The sequence below is a fragment of the Leuciscus leuciscus genome (assembly GCF_965113295.1).
Source record: "Leuciscus leuciscus genome assembly, chromosome: 22".
Taxonomy (NCBI): Eukaryota; Metazoa; Chordata; class Actinopteri; order Cypriniformes; family Leuciscidae; genus Leuciscus; species Leuciscus leuciscus.
The window spans coordinates 30,000,330-30,024,761 of NC_138746.1; the positions used below are offsets into that span (position 1 = coordinate 30,000,330).

The 24,432-nt window shown below is 40.5% G+C and overlaps 2 long non-coding RNA genes across 2 annotated transcripts in view; one reads left to right on the forward strand and one right to left on the reverse strand.

The window, feature by feature from the left end:
• Positions 1-24,432, reverse strand: part of LOC309487134 — a 175,176-nt gene that overhangs the window by 46,578 nt on the left and 104,166 nt on the right. The gene's annotated exons all lie outside the window — the stretch shown is intronic.
• Positions 16,020-18,280, forward strand: LOC309486923. Its single transcript, XR_014201709.1, has 3 exons — positions 16,020-16,274; positions 17,287-17,321; positions 17,623-18,280. It is a non-coding gene; the product is annotated as an uncharacterized lncRNA (long non-coding RNA).

Consider the following 24,432-nt stretch of genomic DNA (forward strand, 5'->3'; position numbering starts at 1 on the left):
AGCATGAGCTCACCACAGCCCTCCGCGCAGGGAGGTGGTGGGCAATAATGGAGGTAGAGGATCGTTTACGCTCATCATTTGAGAAGAACGGGTGTGGGCTCACTTCAGGCCAGTGGGGAATAGTGGAGGCCCCACAAGGAGCCCCAACTCCTGCTAGGTACCAGCAGGGAGAGCCTGTGCCTGCCCAGTCCCCTGCGGGAGCACCCATGCCAGACGGGTCACCACAGGGAATACCTGTACCTAAGTCCCCTAAGGAAGTTCCTGTGCCCAACTCGTCCCAAGAGGAAGCACTCATGTCCACTGCCTCCCCAGGAAGCACATTTAATTCACTAGTAGCTGACTTTAAACACACTGAAGAAGAGAAGGCTGAGTTCAGAAGAAAGCTCCAGACCTGGTTTCCTGGCATTGAAGGTAAGAACATCAGCCAGGCCAACAACAACAAAATTTAGTTTTCTCTTAGATTATTCACAAACATATATATATTGCGTTTTAAACAATACACATAGTTTCAAAGCGGCTTCATGGTAATAAACAGAATCAGTTGTTCAATTGTTCAAAAGAAAAAATTCAATTATGTTGTGTAAATCAGCTTTTTTTTTTTTAAATAAACAAACAAAACAAAAAAACATTCATGAGATGACTTGCTTATATAATCTTTGTATTGGACAGGAAATAACATACTTGCTGTGCTCGGTGGAGGGCTCAAGCTCGAGACTTGACCTGAAGCCTGAAGTCCAACCCCATCCTGACAGGAACTCAAGCCGCCACACTAGAGATCAGAGCCTGTCCACGTCTGAGCCAGAACATGAGAGACTGAAGACTGGAAAGATGTCATCAAGTCATCACAGACACTTTTGCTTTGTTTTAAAAGTCAAGACAACTCATCTTTATGTATATACTGCTTTAAATGACCAATCTGTATATGACCCCTTGGAATTAATGCTTTCAATGAATACAAAAGAAGAAATGCTTTTAAAAAGTCTCAACCTATGAGAAAACTTTGAAGTGAAAAGTCTAAAGCCTATTTTTGTGCTTCCCGAATTAAAACGGTTTAAAATCTCCATCTATGGTTCTCCATGATTGCAAACTTACACAGCCTGTCTAAAACATAACCCTACAATAAATGAGACTAGAGTCTGTGGGCAATAATAATAATAATACAAATTGTTGCCTGACACCCCCATTGGTTATTTAAGTTAAAGATGCTATTTTTGTATTATTAGAAAGATTTAGGTCAATCTTGAAGCTTATATGAATAGTTCCCCAAAAACAAATAAAAAGTAATGTCATGAAACAGGCAAATTGGTCCATCATTCTCTGTAGGGCACAGCTGATTGGTTCCTGCTGTATCAGTAGCCAATGAGCTTGCGTGCTCAACCTTCAAATACTTTGTCAGCATTGTTATAGTTGCAGCTTTCAGAAACACTACACCTTTCCCAGCTCCACCTGTATTAACTGAAATCGAAAATAATTAAATTATACCTACGATTTATTGTAACATTACATGTAAAATTACACATAAAACGTGTGATTACTAGTAAAATGTTTAGGTCACTTTGTTAAGATTTGATTGATCTAGGTTCAGGAAACTAAGTTCAGTCTTTGATTAATCTAAGGGCCCGTCCACACGGAGACGCGTTTCACTGTATACGTATACATTTTTTATCGTATTGGTGTTTCGTCCACACGGATCCGGCGTTTTCGGAGACTGAAACCGCTATTTTTTGAAACCGGGTCCCAAGGTGGATAAATCTGAAAACGCCGCCCTTGCGTTTTCGTGTGTACGGCCAATCCGTATATTTTGTGAAACAATGATGTCATCACACCAAGTGTCAACTAGTCAGACACCGTTAAGTCACAGCAACTACATTTATGGTTTTTCATATTGTTCAACAAAGTTCTTGATTAAAAAAGAAAAAAAAGAAGCTGCTGTGCCTAATATTATTGTATACAGCGCGCAAGGTTTATGCGCGAGCTCCAAGTCTTCTTCTCCGTTTTTAGTGTATGTCTGTGGCTGTCATGGCGAACAAACGACAGAAGCAGAAATGCAAGTAACTCAGTTTATTGAAGAATATGAAGGTGAAGATCCGATGGTGAGTGAGTTGCTGGTGACACAGGGACTGGATGGTCAGCGAGGTCCGTGGTGAAGTGCCGAAAACGTGAAACCCAGGTGAAGACGAAATCCGAAGAACAGAGAACAGGAACTGGAACATGAAACAGGAACGTTGACAAAACTGGGATCACACACGGGAGACATCAACCAACGATCTGACAATGAGAGAAGAATGCGGTGAGGTCTTATAGGTGACTGAATGAGCTGCAGCTGGGGTGTTGAATGAGATCAGCTGGATCGCTGATCATCCGGAATGAGTGCCACGCCCACTCACACACACACACACACAGAACAACAGTTACACGAGACAAGAAGGAAACAATGAATTTATGAACCGTGACAGTGGCAGAATTACAGCGCCACATACTGGTCTGGCATGTATACTACATCGTTTTGAGTCGGTTTTAGTGGTTTCGTGTGTACGCAGATATTTCTTGACACGACGCCGTGTTTACGGAATTTTTTTTTTGAACTGGGAAAAAAATTATCGGATAGGGAAAGCTCTGGCTTCGTGTGGATGTGGCCTAAAGATGATAACTACAGTATAACGTCTCAGGTTACGACTGTAACATGTTTCCTGAGAACAGGGAACGAGACATGTGTCGATGACGCTATGGGGAAAGTCCTCCATGTGAACCGATGTCTGAAAGCTTATCCAACTGAGTATGGAGTGCGGAGCGGATCTTTTAAAAGTCGGAGCGTCGTGGTTAGAGATTATAAATGGTATGAGAAATAAAATTTGTGCTATACACTTTCATGAGATTGGGCTGGATCGGGTGGAAGCACATTTTAAACAGGTAACATAAGTGTAGCTCTTGCTCTGCTGCGGAGAAAAACAGTGCGGATGTATTAAGCGACGTACGAAGAACGGACCCCTTAAAGGTTGTATAGGTGATTTCAGGCCCAAAAAAGGCCCAAACATAAATGATCACATTCATCTAATCTTTCCTAATGATCCGCTAGCTGCCCGCCCCATAAGCAGGCCGTAAAAAAAAACGCGTCTCTGTAGGCAGCCTAGGCTCTGAGATCTGCACACAAAAACAATTGGTTTCACCAACACTCAAAACCAAAATAAATAGTCTATCAACCAATCACCGACGGGGTGCGCTCGTGCACGGCTGCACACGAAAACGTACTCGGTTACTAACGTAACCTCGGTTCTCTCTAGAAGAGGGAACGAGTACTTGCGTAAGTATCTTACGCTAGGGGAAAACCTCTTTTCCTCGAGATATTGAAGCCAAAAATGATCCTTAATTTTGCAATAATGTAAAACGCATTGCAGCAGCATGCAGACATGGGCGAGACAGCTCGCGCGCCCATTGGCTGCTCTGCGGCAACTGCACCAGCCTATCGATAGAGGCCCCTCATGACGTCAGAACCAATGAGGGTGCTTCGCGCCCATTACGTCATGTCCCACCGAAAGCGGGTGGGGCTAGGGCTATAAATACGGCCCAGAGAGGCTGGTATGGTCAGTTTTTCATCGCTGAAGCGAATCAGAACATGACGCATGCACGGCAAGATACGCAAGTACTCGTTCCCTCTTCTAGAGAGAAACGAGGTTACGTTAGTAACCGAGTACGTTCTCTTACGAGAGGTCTCTCGTACTTGCGTAAGTATCTTACGCTAGGGGAACACAATGTAAAACGCCGTGCGTGCTTGAGACATAACACTAAAGCCCACAGAAGTATACAGACGATCAGTGATCGACGCTCTAGCAGTTTCAGCATCCTGAGCCGATAGCATCGGGCGGGCAATACTGAAAAATTAAACCGAGAGCAACCTAGCTTGTAAAGCGGGAACCTCGAGGTTATAAAACCTTATAAATGTAGACGGGGAGGCCCAGCCTGCCGCCATACAGATATCTTGCAAGGCAATCCCACTGGACCAAGCCCACGACGAGGCCATGCCTCTTGTTGAGTGCGCTTTGACACCTATCGGGCATTGCAGGCCCTTGGATGTGTAAGCTAGCGCTATAGCATCAACTATCCATCTGGATAGACTCTGTTTTGATGCAGCTAGTCCCTTAGAACGTCCACTGAACCAAACAAAGAGCTGCTCCGTCTGTCTGAAAACAGATGAGCGAGACACATAGGAACCATAGAAACGGTGTTTGGGTGCAGGCGAGCGGGTTGTACAACGCGCTCGTTGGCTGCAAAATGCACATCTGCAGTCGCCTTTCAGGGAACTGACAAGGCGAAGCATTGGAGGCATAATTTATCTGCCGTTAGACCGGGATTCGAACACTGGTCTCTCGTGCGAAAAACCAATGATTCCGCCACTGAGCCACAGGGGGGAACACAAAGGCTTTCAGATGCACGAGCATATAAGAGCGTCAACATGTTTTCTTCGGAGTTTGCTTGCAGGCGCTGCAATATTTATATTTCCAGTCGCCTGATCAGGGAACTGAGAAATGTGTGAGAAAATTCAGGTCAGTCCAGCTTCGGCGGGACTATAAACACTCTTTTCTCCTTTCGCCGGTGAGTGACGCGTGAATGGGGAGCAGGGGCAGGGTATAGCTTTCTTGTACGTAAAGAAAAACTAACCATAACTAAGACGTCATGATGATGAGGTGTGGAAAATGGACGGTTGATCTGGCCCTTCTCCATGATATGTTAAGAGTGCAGACCATTTCTAAACAGAGCTGACTGTTTTATTCCATCCTAATACAAATGGAAAGAAACACAGTTCCCACTGGAGCACCGGTGTATGTATATAATGAAGAGTTCAGATGCCTTCTAAGAGTTCTAAGTGCCATCTGAAATTTTCTTCTCGAATGATCATTTTTATCAAGCTTGCAAATTTAAGTTAAAAAATATACATTTATTAGAAATATTTATTTAAAACAGTACTCTTCTTTTTATTATTTTTAAATCAATGTAATCTTTTTGCGTTGTGATCATATAGTGAGTTCAATTTTGCAGATTGACAATTAGAATACATTTTCAGTTAATTAAATCGAAAATCAACTCAATGAAATGCTGAACAACTCAATTAAACTAAATGTGAAGGGAAACATCCCCACCTAGTGGTGAATATGCACAATACTACATGAATAAAACAATGAATCCATTAAACACATTATATAACAACATATTTTATACATACATGCACAATGGAGATATAAAACGGTTTCACTTCATAGAGAATGAATCAGTTCTACATAAAACACAAGACAATGCACAAATTAATCACGGTAATACAAAGTCAAAATAACTCGATATAAAATAACACACTCGACGCCAAACACATGTCAAAAGTTGCCTAACAAGTTCATTGCAGGATAAATCCACAATAGAGCAGTTATTTATGTGTTTTGGACACTTGTTTTAACTGATAATTCTCCAACTGCTCAAAACGTATAACTTAGCCTTCCGTTCCTAACTTCATGTCTCGTTATCTCTGCTGTGGGAGGTGCCTATTCCGGACACTAAATGCCGTCACGCATCAGACAGATGCGCTGTCCCCCTTTATGCAGTAATTTAACATTTTACACTCCGTTACTGTTATAGTTTTGTTAGCAAGGAAGTGCAATAAGCCATGAACTCACTCGCACTGTCTGACACACACCTGAAACACACACGCGCACAGAAAGCCGCTTCTCAGACTGCATATGATCCTGAATAGAGTTCAGTTTCGAGACTTATTGCTTGAATAGTCAAATACACACACAATTATGTCAAAATGGCTGTTGTGGCCAGAGTTCATTTTAATGTTCTTGTTATAGTCGAGTCACCTTCATTTATATAGCGTTTTATATAATACTTATGTTTAAGCAGCTTCACGGTAATACACAGGAAAATAACAGAATCATTTAGTAAAACAGAATTCAGTTCGGCTAAAGAAGCTAAAAGAGATGTTCATAAAATCTTTGTATTGGATATGAAAGCACAGATTTGGCTTGCTGAAGTCCAGCCCAAAGACTGGGATGTAATAGACTGTCAGAGTTAAGAATTCTTTTGCTTTTCTTCTCCAGGGTTGGACACACACACCATCCAGTCTACAAAAAACGCACTGGATTAAACACAGGATTGGATGGATATCATCCTGACGGGAAACTCAAACCTGTCCACGTCTGAGCAAAAACATGAGAGACTGAAAACTGGAAAGAAGTCCTCAAGTCATCACAGACACATTTGCTTTGTTTTCAAAGTATAGGCAAGTTTTTTCTATAGCGCTTCATACAATTCAGATTGTTCAAAGCAGCTTTACAGTGATAAACAGGAGGATAATGATCAATGACTCAAACAGAATTCAGTTGTGCTGTAAAGCAGCTCTAAGACAGTAGTGCCATTATTCAGCTGAAGACAGTTTAATGTTGATTCAGTCCAGTTCAAAAACTGTGTAAAGTTCATCATATGATTATGAAATTACCTGCCAATGGCTGGTGGCTTAAGAAAATGTACCGGCCATAGAAATGTTTTACCGGCCATGAAACTTTTTTGCAAAAACAGACAGTGTGACAGTTATGAGATAACTGAGATACTTGTGAAAATTCACAGTTTTCAATTTAACAAATTATTCAAATGTAAAATAACACTGCATTAATTACTCAATTAAACAGATTAATCTTCATTAAAGTTACAAAAGTTATTCAGTCAAGAGCAGTGAGTTTTTTTTTTTTTGTCCTTTGTTGTTTGAGGATTATTAGGCTGCTGTCACTTTAAGACCTAATGCACTGATGCAATATAGCCTAATTATACTGTACATGTGTGTTTTCTTTCTCAGCTGTTTAACTGACTATGATGACCTGACCTGATGTACTCGTTACATCATAAGAAGAATGGCATCTACGCTAATGTTAGTCTTTCGGTTTATTCAGAGGTTTATTGCAGTCAGCCAGATCTGGGGCGTATCCAGATCAGATGGTGGACCTGCGCCTAGACACGACCACAACGCCTTCCTCAAGGGTCAGCCTCATCAGCCCTGTGAAGGCCTCATCGACACGACAGCCATCGGCACCGATCCTCAACAAACTCGTCTCCATACCGGCGTGACTCTGATCTTCAACCAGATGGAACTGGATAAATATTCTCAATGCTCTGATCCAGTCTGACTTTTGACCAGTAATGCTGCCTGAATCATAATCATACACTGTTCGTTCATTGGCCAGAGGAGAACTGCAGAATCTTTAATAAATAAAATAATCTTTATTTTCCATAATCTCTATCTTTATTTCTATTGTATCTTGCTCAATAATTACCATATTCATGCACCATTTGTGTACTATTCAAAGCTGCTTGAAATACAGTAAGCGAAACTGTGATGTAAACAATTATGTACATATAATATGTAGGTTAGTATAAGTGGAGGAGATAAATGATCGCCATGTTATTGCTATTATTACCATGTTACATGCTCAGAAACATGCTATTAGCTTGACATACAGTATATACAAATAACCATGGTGTTACCACTGTACCATGTCCAAAAACATTATTATTGCACTTTAGCACCCACAATCATTTGCCAGTGATTTTTGGTTTTTGGTTAGTTCACCCAAAAATTTAATTGACCCCATAATTAACTCACCATCAAGCCATCCTAGGTGGTTACGGTAAATTTTGAAGACCAAAAAAGCACATCCATCCATCATAAAAGTGAGCCGTATGAATAACTTTTTATGATGGATAGATGTGCTTTTTTAGGCTTCAAAATTCCAGGTACCGTTCACTCCCATTATAAAGCTTGGAAGAGCCAGGATTTTTTTTTTTTTTTTAAATATAACTCTGTGTTTGGCTGAAAGAAGAAAGTCATATACACCTAGTATGGCTTGAGGGTGAGTAAATTATGGGATCATTTTTGAGTGAACTAACCCTTTAATACTTTCTATATATTTGCAGTATTCAGAAAAGTTTAGCAAATTATACCGAAATAAAGGGAAAATAAACTTATTTTGGAATGTGAAAATTGGCTTTATGAGTGTTTTACAGACTTTGTGACAGAACTTTCTCTCTTTCTCGTGACCGACCCCAGGGCAGCGGCTCGGCAGTAGGAGGAGGAGGAGGAGGAGGACGAGGAGGAGGAGGAGGAGGAGGAGGAGGAGGAGGTGACGGAAGAGGCAGCCGCTACTGACGAGGACAACAGGGAATATGGAGAGTTCCTCGGGATGAAGGGCTTGAAGGGACAGTTGGGCAGACATGTTGCTGATGAGGTGAGCCAGAGGGAGGGCTAGGAACCTGATTGACATGTGAGGCCTGTTTACACCTGGTGTTAAGATGAGTTTTGGTCGATCGGATCACAAGTGGACGACACTAAATTCAAGTGTAAACAGTCTAAAACTTTTTACCTCTTCCAGAGGAAGAAAACACAGTCAACCGGATTGTTTTCGTAGTGTAAACGCTCATGTGATCAAATGTGTTGAAACAGTAACAAAAGACCGTCTACTCTGCGCCTACTGACCTAATGCGTGAACATTATGGGAAGCGCACTAGCCTGATGGGATTCAAACTTTTTCGACTGAAGACCCAAGTTTGGTTTGAAGATGAAAAATGTTTCAAGCACAATGTTCTCTCACCATCATCGTTATTTGTTCATCGTTCTATCATTTGCATCATTTATTTGTTGGAAACACACATTAAATGTTCGACTCATCGGAGTTGGGCTTTAACAACAGCATAAACTGTGTGCATTGCCCTGAGATTCTTTGCAAGTCCCTTATGGAACAAAAATTTATGGGAATACACAGTGGTTAAATTGGGCCGGGGCTCTCCGGGGCTCAGCCCCGACACATAAGCCTGCTCGTTTGTGTCCTGATGTGCCTGTTTACAGTCAGTTGCCTAATGGAAATTATGTCACATCAAATTTGATGAAAGTGATGCTTTTGAAAACATATTTCTGACAATAAATGAAAGATTTTTTAAATGGCATGTCTATTTTGTCTCGGCGGAACTGAGATGAGAACGATCGGAACACGGCCGTATTCTTGTTCAGCTGCTTAATCTCGTTGTTAGTCTCTCGTTGTTAGAACCTTCAACCCCCTTAAACAATAAATAAATAGAAACTCACGAGCTGCTGGCCGCCGCTGGAGATCAATTTTGTCAAGTTCAGCACAACGTTGGTTGTACAAAAAGTGCCCTGGCCTTGAACGACAAGGTAAGGAAAATATGTTTGGCACATTGTATAATATGGGTCACTATATCATAACAAGGTAATACAATGTGTAATCAAGTGATGTCAATTCCAGCGTTATGGACGTGACATGCAGTAAAAACTTGAAATAGGCCTATAAATTCTCAGAAAATGCATTTAATACCAATATATTAAAACTGTTTATATATCAATACTCCCTTAATAAAGGAGTCCAGACATTAGAAAAATATCAGTCTACACATGCGTTTAATATTTAATATGAGGGAAATAGGCTACACATGCCGTGGACGTGACACAAAAAATCTTTAACTTTTAGGTGGCAAAATATTTTTTTTGTAATTCTGTGAATTACACTGCGCAAACCAAAAGTAATACTAGGCTACCCACCGGATACTCTCCACAGAACATAACATATTCATTTTATTCAGGGCCGCGGGAAGTGGGGGTGCTGTTTTCACAGAATTGTAAATGCAACGCATATGTTTGTTCATTAAAATGTATTAATTTTTAGCATTTAGTCATTTATTTGTAATAAACACTTTAAGTGGGATATTTAAAAAGGGTTTTTTATATGTTCAATTATGTTTTTTAAAACATAAGCGCAGAGTGTTACGTAGGCTAATAGTCTATTGTGTGTGTGTCGAAAGAATTTGTTCGCAGCTGCTCAAAAAAAAAAAAAAAAAAAAAAAAAAAGTCAAAAACCCCACTGTCAGTGTTTTGTAAGGAACAGGCAAATATGTAAAATATAGCAGGAGACATTTTAATTGTTTACTATTAAAACAGTTATTTTTTATGTCAGTGTCGGCTAGACAGATGAAGTTGACGACTCGCGATCTTCGCAGCGCCAGAGAGAAATGCACATTTCATACGAATTACATAAGCAGCGCAGTCTGTTTACTTTCGTTTTGAATTGTTCTGCTTAAAAGTAGACATTTCAAGCTATCTATATGTCTCAGGTCTGTGAGGCAATAGGCTACCTTATAGGCCTACGCTGAGTTTCGGTTAATTTATGAGACGAGCTCCAGGTTCGCCAGCGCCTCCATGTCCTAATTATCTATTTTCTAATAGCCTAGTATATTTACTTCTTATTTATTAAATCCAGACAATTGGTTGATGAAACATCGATTAAAATTAAGATACAATTAATACAAAACGAAATTGAATTTAAAGACAGGCTTTGTGCTTTCAGTTTGAGGTCTCTGTGAAAGTTTTAAAACATTCTTTTAGTGCCGCTTTAGAGCGCTCAGGTAACGGAGAACTGTCTGTAACATTTTTTTGTGTGTGTGTGTGAAATAAATTTCTAAAAAAATGCGACTTAGGCTATATATGTTTTTTCTTCCTCGTGGCTAATTTTTTGACTGATATGCGACTCCGGAGCGACTTATAAAATAGGCTACGGTAAGTTATTTATTCTTTTTGTGCAAATGTCCCATAAAGTCCCATCCTTTAAGGATTAATTTATGTCTCGTTGACCGGTCCATTGCATTACGAATAAAAGCAGAATCAATAAAGTCAAAAATGTGATGTGCAGAGTTTTATAGTCTTGATATTGTTTCTTATTCAAAAGTGGCGACGCCCCTTTTTTTCCTCAGAATTGCGAGATATGAAGTCAGAATTGTGAGAAATAAAGTCGCAATTCTGAGAAATAAAGTCGCAATTCTGAGTAATAAAGTCGCAATTGGGAGATATAAAGTAAGAATTGCATGATATTCGTCGAAATTTCGTGTTATAAAATCAGAATTGTGAGATATAAACTATTCTGAGGTAAAAAAAAATATATAGAAAGCTTGAAATGTCTTCTTTTAAACAGAACAATTCAAAAAGTAAACAGACTGATGCATGTGTAATTTTTAGAAAACACTTCATTAATAAACAATTAAAATGTCTCCTTGCTATATTTTACATATTCATAATCATTACTTTTGCCGGTTCTTTGTGACAGCTTTTAGGCCTTTATTGGCAGCGCCACCCTTACATGTTACATGAACGCGTCACCACCGCATCAGCACCGAAAACAGGAGATTTTTCAATCCCTGTTTTGGCAGGGGAAAACTGATCAGAAAATGTAACGAAACATTGTAGAAATGTAGTGGAGTAGAAAGTATAATAATTGCTGCAAAATGTAACGAAGTAAAAGTCAAAAGTAGCCTATGCACTATTGATTCTACTTATGTAAAGTACAGATATGTGAAAAATTTACTTAAATAAAGTAACAAAGTATTTGTACTTCGTTACATTCCACCACTGCTGATTAACAGTAATGTAAATGCTAAATGTCCTAATACCTGTTAATACTACAACAATGCAAAGTATTTGCTCGTAACCTTGCAGTTTTTCACATATCATGTAACACTCAATTTCTCCATTTCTTTGCACAAAACTCTCCAGAAATTGCCATTTAATGTTTTTTTTTTTGTTTTGTTTTTTTTGGGGGGGGGGGGGGGGGGGGGGGGGGGGTGGGGGGTGGGGGGGGAGCATACCCCCGGACCCCCCTAGGGAGAGCCCCCTCACATAATAAATCCCAATTTAACCCCTGGGAATACAGCAGATCAGCCTGGTATGCTTTCAACACAGCCATTGAGTGCAAGGCATCACCAGCCAGACCCGCCGTCGCATATGCCCTGCCATTAAAGCGTGATGTTTGTTTAAAAGGCAGGGCTGGAGCACTTAGTGTCGGTGCCTCTCCCGCCGCAAGATAGTTCGCGAACCTCACGTCAATTGGGGCATCAACACATACCCGTGTTCGCATATCCCCTCAACATAAGCGTAGTTTGCTCGAGCAAACAAAACTGTCCCTGAAGACGAAAAGAGGATCACATGTTCTTTTATACTTCCGGGTTGGACTAGTAGTGACGTCATAGGCTGTCGCCAGTCAATAACGATTATTGATTGGATAAGCTTTCAGACACCGGTTCACATGGAGGAGGGTGTTCCCCATAGCGTCATCGACACAGTGCGAGTTCCCTTTCGAAAGGGAACTACAGGGTTCGACATTAATGCTTGTCTAGGACAAGTGTTTTTTTTTTGAAGGGGCAAGTGAAAGAGAATTTTACTCGGCCAACCGGATAAGTAGCCTGATTAAAACTTCAGTGACAAAACATAACTAGGGAGGCATCGAAATCATTGATTCTGATTTTATTACATTCAGTGTAAACAAAGATTGATAATGGATAGTGTTGTAGCCTAGGCTATCTCCGGTAACAAGGTGGCGCTGTTGAGGATCGCTGAGACACTGCTTTCCAATGGGTCTATCCAATTGCGCCCAGAGGTCTGGTTGTAACCAGGCTAGTTTCTTAGCGAATTTTTCCTGAAATATTTTAGTTGGACAAAACGTTCTTTGAATATATTTTTGTTAAGCCAATTAGCCATGAACTCACTTGCGCTGTCTGACACACACCTGAAAACACACGCACGATCCTAAATAGAGTTCTGTATTGTGTTTGCATGGTCAAATACTGACAAAATTGTGTCAAAATGGCTGTTGTGGACTTCCGGTTAGGTGAGCATGTGAACAGTAGGGTGGTCTCGCCTTCCCACAAATTTATTCTAAAAGTTTACTTTTTCATTAACCCCAATAGTCTAAAACAACATAGTGTACTATATTAAGTTAATAAAAGCTGGCACGATGTCAAAATCGGGGAAGAATGTTAAAAAGAGCACCGAAGGAGAAGCCTCAGCCGTATGCAACAACACCTGCGTTACTAGCATCGCGAGCTTACTGGAGGACCACAGAGCTAGCATATCCGCCGATTTCAAAACTACTTTTGCGGCTTTAGAGGCGAAATTGGACTGTACACAGGCTGTGGTGACGGAGCACGGTCAACGAATTGACTCTTTGGAGTCTGGAGCTGAACTGCAGGACCAGAGAATTCAGGCTCTGGAGGAAAGGTGTGCGGAATTGGCCGAGAGTAATGCTAGGCTAAGGATGAAGACGTCAGATCTCGAAAGCCGCAGCCGCAGAAACAACATTAGGATAATCGGACTCCCGGAATCTATTGAAGGTCCGCGGCCTACAACCTTTTTTGCAGAACTCCTCGTCGAGTTGCTCGGCCAACAGACCCTTTCATCACCGCCTGAACTGGACCGAGCTCACCGGGCGCTTACTGCTAAGCCACAACCAGGGTCCAGGCCGCGGCCGGTAATTATTCGTCTCCATCGGTACCAGATAAAGGGGATGATTGTACGGGAGGCACGCAAGAGACGAGGCGATCTCCAATACCGAGGGTCGCCGGTACACATTTATGAAGACTACACGCCGGAGGTCCTCGAGCAACGTGCTAAGTACCGTGACGCCATGTCAACGTTATACAACCTGGGCCTCAGACCATCTCTTTTATTCCCGGCCCGCTTGCAGATTACGCTACCCAACGGAGCTAAGAAGAAGCTAGCTTCACCTGAGGAAGCCGCGACTTTTGTGTCAAACTACCAGCAGAGACCAGACACGGAGGCCAACTAACTGACTCCAGCGGGGCTACCGGCTGGCAGCACTAACGTTAACTGTGTTGACTAGCCTTTTTCTGTGACAGATCTACTCTGCCTTAATGCGGGTTATAGACCCCGAGCCTGGACTGACAATGTTGAACAGCTGCGGGCTAATGTTTACATTCGTTGTGGTGGTGATTGATATATCATGTTACAGGCCCCTTTCAGATGATGGACCGGAGACAGCGTTAACTGAGTCTGTAGTGCACTCCGACACTTTAGGTTGTTAATTCAAGTTTATATATTTATTTATTTTCGATTTGATTTGATTTTTATTTTTTTATTTTTTATTTTTTCAGCTGTGGGTTAATTGTTAACAATCTCAAAGGTGACGATATCTTATGTTATCATATCATATTACAGGTACCATAGTTTAGTCATCTGCACCACACTCTGCAGAATGGCTTTCTTTTTTTTTTTTTTTATATGTATGTATGTGTGTATATATGTATATATATGTAGGCTGTGTATATATGTATATATTCATATACACTTTTGGATGAGTTCATAAATCCAATCCAGGCTCCTCTTAATTTTTATGACTTATTAGTCATATAATTGTATTGTATATATTTGTTTACACCGTTATAGGATATACCTGGAGCAAACTCTGCCGCTAGCTGATAGAGTATAAAGTACACAATGGCTGACATTTTATGTGTATCTTTTATTTTGGTTATTGGGGTTCTAATTAGTAATTAGGGATGTGGGTTTGAGAGGAAAAGAAAAGAAGATCTGATATGGAAAGGGAAGTGCCTACGGGTAGAGTAAGTATGGAAGGGATGAGGTGGGCGGGGAGAAGTGCTGGGGTGGGTCAAGGGGGGGACCTAGATTTTTCTTGCACATCGATCTGGGTGGGAGGAATGAAACAATGTGGGAGAGCCAGTGTTTTTCATTTTGGGGAACCTTTATTTATATGTTTATTATTTGTGAGGGCTGTTTTAATTATTTGTTTTATTCTGAAGTTTGTTGTTTTTGCACAGATAATTCTTTGTTTTTTCTCTATTTGTTGCTCACACCCTAGGGCGTCTCTTGATACGTTGCAATTGTTCTCTACGCCATGGCTGGAGTGACTAAAAAGGGGGCAAATGGTGGGCAGGCAGTGAGGATTATTTCACTAAATACTGGTGGGTTGAACGCTCCGACGAAACGTGCTAAGATCATGACGCATGTTAAAGATCTGAACGCCGATATAATGCTTCTGCAGGAAACACACTTGTGTGATTCTGACCACCGAAAATTAAAAAGGCCCTGGATCGGACAGATCTTTCACTCCAAATTTAATCTGAAAACAAGGGGTACAGCAATATTGTTAAGATCTAGGATTGACTTTGTACCCGACACCACAATTACAGATTCCAATGGCCGTTATGTTATCGTCTCGGGCACACTCTACCAAAAACCAATTATCTTAGCATCTGTTTATGCCCCTAATTGGGATGATGATTCTTTCATGAAATCATTTTTGTCTTTTATTCCAAACTTGAATTCTCACTTACTGGTGCTAGGAGGGGATATGAACTGCGTCATGGATCCCCAGATAGCAATTACATTTGGCACGGATCCGTTTTAAGCCCCTTGCCTCCGTTTCTATCTTAGAGACGTTTTCTGATTGTGAACCAGATCCGTGCCAGACAGAGGTTTCAGCTTAAACAATCTAACTGCCATCAGTTCAGTATTTATATCATTTTACAGATCTGGCCCAGATCACTTTTCCCATAGGTAACCGAAAGACATTAGCTGTGTCTGACACTGATTTGGTCCAGATCTGCAATATGAATCTGAGCCAATACTGTTTTCACATAGGCTACACTGGTGTGGCCCGAATCTGTGATACATATCTGAGCCGACTGCATTTAAAAAAGGGCTAAAAACTGCTCTGGCCCATATCTGCAAAACGGATTTGAGCCAACACTGTTTTGACAGAGACTACCTGATGTGGACCACATCCGAAATACTTTTCTCAAACTGTGTGAAGAACTCCGTGGAATAAACATTTTCAAAACAACATGGTTACCTGTCTGCATATTTATTTTTCTATCTTAGAGCATGAGATAAATGCATTGTCATTAAGCTGAACAATATTATCAGTGTTTAAAAACTATAACGTTACAGCAACAGGTCCGTTACAGCACACACTGTAAAAAAAAAAGTGTAATTTTACAAGTAATTGTCTGTATTTTTTTTCCAGATTTTTACCGTTTTGTCATTATACAGCAAATATTTGCAAATAAAAGGCATTTGCCGTTGCTGCACATTCAGGGCTTTGTGTGTGTGAGTGCGCGCGCGCAGCGCGCGAGATGACGCAGATTCAAATTCGCCGCCATTACTTTTCCGCTGTTTACTCCCGCCCACAACGGTTAACGTTAGCTGATCAGGATCGAGTTTGGGCAAGCGGGAGATTTGAATTCAGTCTACTCTCGTGAAGTAGACTGTGAGATCAACAGTGGTTCAAAGCAATCGTGTTCGTCAAGAGCAGCCGTGAGCAGGAGCTGTTGTCTGTCAGTCCGTTTGGATTCTTTGGAAATAACACCCTTTTCTGTGAGCCTTGTTCGTCAGCGGACATCATGCCAACCGATCACCGGCTGAGGTAAGAGTCTCATATACTAAGTTACATGTGAACGATATTTTATATTACATTTGTGTTACGTTTACAGTTTTCAAGCTAACGTTAGCATTCTTAAATTATGTTCTGTCATAACTGGCGAGAGCTGGAGGGCAAAACACTGAAAATGTAGCATGCGTCTTTACATTTTCCATCTGTTTTAAGAAAGATCAGTTGAACCCACACCTCAAAAGACCTAAAACAAGCTTTCGTAGACTTGTTATACATATCAAAGTCCGTTTAATTGTGAATAAAATCTTCGTTAATACGCGATAGTATCTGTCAGTAAATCAATCTCTTAAATGCCGGGACATTTTGAATCACTGTCTGGAAGCTGAAAATTCTTCTCTTAAAAAATATCCTCGGTTTTAACTAACCAATTTTTATTACCATTTTTAATAACCACAGTTATACTACAAAAACAAATAGGCCTACCATGTTTTTTTTCTTGTTTTTTTTCTTTGTGGTTAAACCACAGTTAATTTTCGTAAGGGTTAAACATGGCTAACGTTATCTCAAGACTGTTAAGAAAACGAATTCAGTAAATACTGTACTTGATACAGGAAAGCACATGAGACTAGAATATGAACACAACATGATAAATTGCATATTCTGGCTGCATCTGCTTGCCAACACGTAGCTATAGAATGCATATATGTGCATATATTAGGCTTATAAAATAAAAGTTGATAGAATGTTTGTGTTCTGATGAAGAAATGAACGTATCTACATTTTGGATGGCCTGGGGTCATCATAGTAGCCTTTTTCATAGGATACTTTTGATCATTGGTTATGAAAATTGCATTGATCCAGATGAACAGACAGTTAACTTACACCCCTAAGGTTAGGTGTCTCAGCTCAAAACTTCACTGTTAGCCTTTCCTGCTCAGCTTCCAGATCATAGTCAGTTTAGGTTTTGCATTGTCTCAGTGGAACATATTCTTACATGTGTAAATGTAATACTGAGTTTTTTTTTTTTTTTTTTTTGTGATTTCAGGTCAAGTGGAAAGCAGAATTATCATGGCAAACAAGGTATGGGAAGAAGTAATTTAAAATATTGTAATGGCCGAGTCTTCTGATTCCATATGATTTCACTAAAAGTGGCAGAAAATGTAATTTGTTTTATACTATATTTTCCCATATGAATATTCATTTGATCCTTGTGAGGCCACTGCACAAGGTTTGGTTTTACTACAGTAAGACCACGATTGTGTTAGATTCCACCCATCTATTTAATTTTTTTGTTGTTGTTGGTAGCGTAACTAGGCTTTTTCATTTAGAAACATGACTTTTCCTATCACTTAATGACACATATCTCTACCTTTCATTCCAGCTAAAGGATCTGACGGTTGCTGCTTGCATCTCAGCCTACCTGATGGAAAATTCTTGCTGGATGAATGACCTTCAACTCAACCTTGCCAAGACAGAACTGCTTATGGTTTCAGCCAAACCATCCTTGCTGTGTGATCCTGCTGATTTGCCTTATACAACATCAGAAAGATCCGGCCCTTCCTATCGGAGCCACACAACTCCTTGTCTAAGCTCTTGTTCTATCCAGACTGGACTATTGCAGCTCTTCCAGCATCAGTCAAACCTCTGCAACTGATCCAGATGCTGCAGCAAGACCTAAACTCACTGCTTCAGATCTATGTGTCTCCAGAAGCTTGTGTTCTGCAAGTGAACGGCGCCTTGTGGTGCCATCATCCCAAAGAGACACACAATCACTTTCACTGACCTTTCCCTGGACTGTTCCCTGCTGGTGGGATGACCTGCCCAACTCAACACATTTTCAAGAAACTGCTAAAGATCCATCTTTTCATAAACACTTGACCCAATAATACTAAATCTTTGTTTTAATAAAAAAATAAAAACTTGTGCACTGTGCTACACTAACTGGGACTTGTCACTGCACTTGTTGCTTCTATTGTTCTCTTAATTTTCACTTTGGATAAAATGTAATTGTAAATGTTTAAAACAAGTTATATTAGAGTATAAAGGTATACAGCAATTGCCTTTTAATGTGGATATTTTTACATGTTCTAAATTCTATACTAAGCTTGTATTTCCTATCATTCACGTATCTTGATGTTCAGTGTTTGTTTAATGAATACTGTAAATGTGCAGGTATTCCGTACTTGTATGTTTAGTTAATTTAACAGAAATTCACTGTACATTTGCTATTATTAAGTACTTAATTAGAGATTGCAGGTCTAGTTTCACAACTTTGACCAAAAATTAAAACTGTAAATATACAAACTTTATATTTGAATGTATGTACTTATTGCATTTTTATACATAACTTCATAGTTATTTTACACAGAAAAACTATATAAGATAATTACTGTAGATAGACAGAGCATTATTATAAAATAACTTTATGTATGCCTAGGTAGCATAGGTTAATATGATACCCTAACTGACAAAAATGCCGAAAATAAGGCAAAAGGACAATCCAGTGCGATTTAAGTGGAATCGTAACACATCCGGCACAGCTCCGGTAGGCGGAATCGTTTCACGCACCCGTTACGCATCTGTAACGGGATGTTTAGGCGGTGCTGGATCGGCGCTGGCACATATCCGCAACAACCCCTAAAAACAGACCAGAAACGGCTTCGGCCCGATGTGCGTTTGGACTCAGGAACGAGTCCGTGAGGCGGATGCGTGCCAGACCCGGCTCTATCGTTTTGCGGTTGCGGTCCTGTTCCGTTACAGCGTCCAGTGGCTATCTGGGTCCGGTACTAGACAGATCTAATCCGAAACCGGTCCCGCTCTCAAAAATGGCAGCAACTCTTTCCGCCTTCATGGACCAGTATGGTTATGTTGACCCCTGGAGGCTCTCATACCCCTCTACCAGACAATACTCTTTTTTCTCCCATGTGCACCGTACATATTCACGTATAGATTACCTAATAGTAGACAGGACATTTATCCCATCAATTTCCTCCACCCAATATTCACCGATAACGGTTTCGGACCACTCAACTGTTATTTTGGACCTCCATTTTGACTACAAGCCAAAGGGATTCAAATTTTGGCGCCTGGACCCTCTTCTGCTAGCTGAAGCGGACTTTTGCAAGTACATGTTAGAGACTATTAAACTTTTCCTAGACACCAATCAAAACGATGAGACTTCACCTTCCCTTCTCTGGGAAACTCTGAAGGCTTTTGTTAGAGGCAAAATTATATCATTTACTTCTTATACAAATAGAGCTCGTAAGGCTCGACGAGTAGAACTGGAGAAAGCTATCGCAGACTTGGACATCTCACTCTCTACCAACCAATCACCTGACTTGTACAAAGAGAGGATGGTACTTCATACCGAGCTCGACCTCCTCTTGACAAAAGAAGCTGAACAAAATCTCCTTCGGGCGCGGGGATACATGTATGAGCATGGGGATAAAGCCAGTCGCCTCTTGGCCCATCAACTAAAGGCCAAAATGGCCTCAAATCAAATTTCACAGATAAAAGACGAAACGGGCTCCCTTACATCTGACCCAGAAACGATCAATGGTATTTTTAGGAAGTTCTACTCCCAGTTATATAAGTCAGAATGTTCCTATGACGAAGCTCAGTTGTCTCAGTTTTTTGAAAAATTTACCATGCCCAAAGTGTCTGATTGCGATCGTGAGATGCTAAATGCTCCTTTGCAGCTCTCTGAAATCAAAGAGGCAATACAGTTAATGAATAATGGTAAATCCCCCGGACCCGATGGGTACCCGGTCGAATTTTATAAGAAATTTTCAGACCAACTAGCTCCATTATTATTAGAAATGTTCAATCATTCATACAGCCTGGGCTCCCTGCCGCCCACCCTTACACAGGCAGCTATTTCCTTGATTCATAAAAAAGGCAAAGACCCCCTGAATTGTACATCGTACCGCCCAATCTCGCTATTACCCGTAGATGTTAAAATACTCGCAAAGGCTCTGGCCCGCAGAATGGAGTCGGTTATGCCCTCAGTTATAGCAGAAGACCAGACAGGATTTATAAAGGGGAGGCACTCTTTCTCTAATGTCAGAAGACTTCTCAGTATCATTCATACACCGCATTCCCCTTCAGAACCGGAGGTTGTTATATCACTTGACGCTGAGAAGGCTTTTGATAGGGTGGAGTGGCCCTACCTGTTTTCCACCCTTCAACAGTTTGGTTTTGGGGAAGGTCTTATTTCTTGGATTAGGTTACTCTACTCCTCCCCCTGCGCATCAGTTTGTACTAACACCCAGCGCTCTGGGTACTTTCCTCTCTTCCGTGGGACTCGACAGGGATGTCCGCTTTCTCCACTCCTATTTGCGGCTGCTATTGAGCCACTTTCAATTGCCTTGAAGGCAGAGGAGGGAATTAAGGCGATTCAGAGATGGGGCACAGACCACAAGGTATCGTTATATGCCGACGACCTTCTATTGTACATCCGTGACCCTCAGTCTAGCATCCCACCTGCTCTCTCGGTTTTAAAAACCTTTAGTGAGTTCTCCGGTTACAAATTAAACATCTCAAAAAGCGAGTGCTATGCTATTAACCAATTAGCTGTGGAGCTACCCCCGTCTTCAGTCCCCTTTAGAATATCTAATTCAGGATTCAAATATTTAGGCATTGCCATCACAAGATCCGTCCGAGCATTGCGAGAACAGAACTTCACTGCCTTAACGGCAACAGTCAAGTCCGATCTTCAGAGGTGGAACCGTCTACCACTATCCCTGGCCGGAAGAGTACAGTCTGTTAAGATGAATATACTTCCCAGATACCTATATTTTTTCCAATGTCTGCCTATCTTCTTACCTAGGTAATTTTTTACTGTCATAGAAAGTATTATCTCCTCATTCATTTGGGCTGGCAAACACGCCAGAGCCAGTAGATCACTATTGCAGAGGAGTAGATCCCTTGGGGGTCTTGGCCTGCCTAGTCTTATTGGTTATTACTGGGCTGCAAATGCTCATAAGATTATGCTTTGGTTTACCTCGGCTCAGAGCAATTGGTGTCAAATCGAGGCCAAGTCATGCTCCTCTTCTTCGCTCCAGGCTCTAGCTTGCAGTAGCCTTCCTTTTTCCCCGTCACTTTATACATCTAACCCTGTAGTAACTGGCACTCTGAAAATTTGGGCACAAATTAGACGTAACTCTGGCTGGCTCATCCTCCCTCAGACAACACCTATTTGCAATAACCATCTATTCCTTCCTGCTAAAATTGACCCTAGATTCAAGTTTTTTGCTAGGAGTGGCCTCCAATATTTCAGCGATATGTATGTTAACAACTGTTTTGCTAGCTTTGAGCAATTGCGCATAACTTTTAATTTCAGCAGTTCTGACTTTTTAAGATACTTTCAGTTACGAGATTTCGCTAGGACTCACTCCCCTCAATTCCCTCAAATCCCACCGCCAAGTGGCATTGATCTAATTATTAAGGCTGAGACTTTGTCAAAAGGCCATATATCTTACCTCTATAACCTACTTTCCCCATCTTTCGATTCTGCTGTAAACAAAATTAGGACCAGCTGGGAGAACGAACTGCAGATTTCCCTGTCTGATGACTTTTGGGGAAAAGCCCTTCGAGCAGTTAATTCTTCCTCCAGTTGTGCTAGGTTTAGTCTCATTCAATTTAAAGTGGTGCATAGGATTCACTTTAGCAAGGCCAGGCTTGCCCAGATTTATCCGGGTTGCTCGGATGAGGGATGTAATAGATGTTCTCAGACCCCTTGCGACTTGACCCATATGTTCTGGTCATGCCCCAAATTATTCAACTTTTGGCAGTTATATTTTGATGCAATCTCAAAGACTCTGGCTTTGAAGATCTGTCCCTCCCCCCATATAGCGATTTTTGGCAGACCTCCGGACGAACTCAATTTGACAACAATTCAAATAAATGTAATAGCTTTTACCTCTCTAATTGCTCGTCGGAAAATTCTGACTCTATGGAAGTCACCCTTACCACCGTCGTTTAAAGCCTGGCTATGTGACACGTTGTTTTTCTTAAAACTTGAGAAGATAAAGTTTACACTCAGAGGCGCTACTGACAAATTTTATTCTCATTGGAAACCACTATTAAATTATGTAAATCAGCTCTCCGTTAGGGAAATGTCACTGTAGTGGCATATTTAGTATGTATCTGCATTGGTTCCTACCTCGTTATGACTCACTGTCTGCCCACCACACCATAGGCTACATTATATGGGAAATTGATTCATAGCCCTCATGATTCCTGCTGATCCATGAATCCTAGCAACCTGGCACAGCGTCCTGGGTGTCGGCAACTTACCTCTAACTTAAATTTTTTATTATTATTATTATTACTATTATTTTTTTTATTTTTTTTTAATTATTTTTTTTTTTATTATTATTAAATAATGTATTTTCATCATTTAATTATTTTAAGTTTACTTTGTCTTCCTATCCTACTTATTTGGTTTTGTTTGTATGTCTGACTGGCTATCGCGAGGGTGGGTGTTGGGGAGGGATATGGGATAAAACTATAAAAGGACTTTGTTTTGAAGGTTTTGAAGAATTGTTTATTCTGAAAATATAAAATGGAGACTTGTATTGTATTATGTTGCAAATATTGTTTGAATGCTGTTTCCAATAAAATATATGAAAAAAAAAAAAAAAAATGGCTGTTGTGACCAGTATTCATGTAAACAGAGTCGGTTATGTCTTTAATAAGACATTGCTGTATTTAATAAAAATCAATGTTTATTTAAATATATAATATTTCATAAAAAATAAATGTGAAATATATTTTAAGACATGATAGCTCATATGACCTTTACCATTGCCAGAACTGTGCCAAATGAGGCCTGGAAATGTATGCTCTCTTTTTAATAAAAGATCAAATAAAATAACAAAAAAATTATTATCGTGAAATAAAATGATTATTACTTAATATTGTGAAAAAAATGTTGGTCACCGCTAAGGGAAATTTATGCAGGTATTATGCAGAAACAGGGCATCGTCAGGCGGATAGCTTGGAAATATTTGCATTACTTTGGATTTGTGACATTAAAGATAATCAGGAACTTGTGGACGAGTCTGTCCCGCTGCTGTTCTGACAGTAAAGCTGTGGATGTTGTGAAGCCTTTCGTTCCTCCACTAGATCAAATCATGGTAAATCTGCAGTCATTATTGTTTTAAACAGTATTATCGTCTTGTTTTCCACTAAAGATATCTTGAGGCTTGTTTTCAGAGAATATTAATATTATTTTTTCGACCTGCACTGATATTTCTAATATAAAACAAAGGATCTAGCAAGCTCATATATTTCTCATATTTTCCTGTTTGTTTTTCAGACTCATTTGAGTCTCGGGAGAGATGATTGGATCCGGAGGATTCGGAAGAGTGTTCGAGGGAACAAGCGAATTTGATGGCAAAAAGGTTTTTGCTGATTTTTCTGAATTGTATAAACATTTTGCTCTTGCACGCATCAAAACATATTTAATACACATGGTTTAATACTTAGAAGCTCAAATCGTAAATTTTATGTGCACGGTCAGGCGCTTGAATGCTGTTACTGTTATTGAATAGTGTGTTTCTTTTTTCATTTTTGCAGGTTGCCATCAAGCGGATGCGCAAGACTTGCAACGATCTTTATCTTGCTATTGTAAGTTGGCCAAAAGCTGAATGTGTATTTAGTTGTTTAAGTGCTGATTACTGTAGTCAATACACCTGTAGGAAGCTTTAGGTGTAAATGTAATAGACAAATAAGCCTGGAAAGGCTCTGTTGATCGTATCTACAAAGATCAAAGAAAAGTACCTTTAAAAATGAAGTTTTCTTCAGATTTTTACCCAGCTAATCTTCTGTCTTCTTTTCTTTTCTCTTGCCTGGGCATCCCGAACCTCTCATTACAGAAGTGGCTCTGCTGCTAACGAATGGAGTATCCCGAACCCTGCTAGAGCTTGCTGGACTTTATCAATCGGAATCCTCAACTGGACGAAACAACCGCACGGGTCATCATGCGACAGGCTGTTCTGGCAGTGCATCACTGCATTGATCATGACGTTTTTCACAATGATGTTCATGCACACAATTTCCTGTTGAAGAAAGACACGTTAGAGCTCAAGCTGATAGACTTTGGCTCTGGTCAGCTGCTTAGTAGTGATGGCTACGACAGCTACATTTACATTGGTGAGCATTTTGGGAGTGTGTGGAAACCTGGATG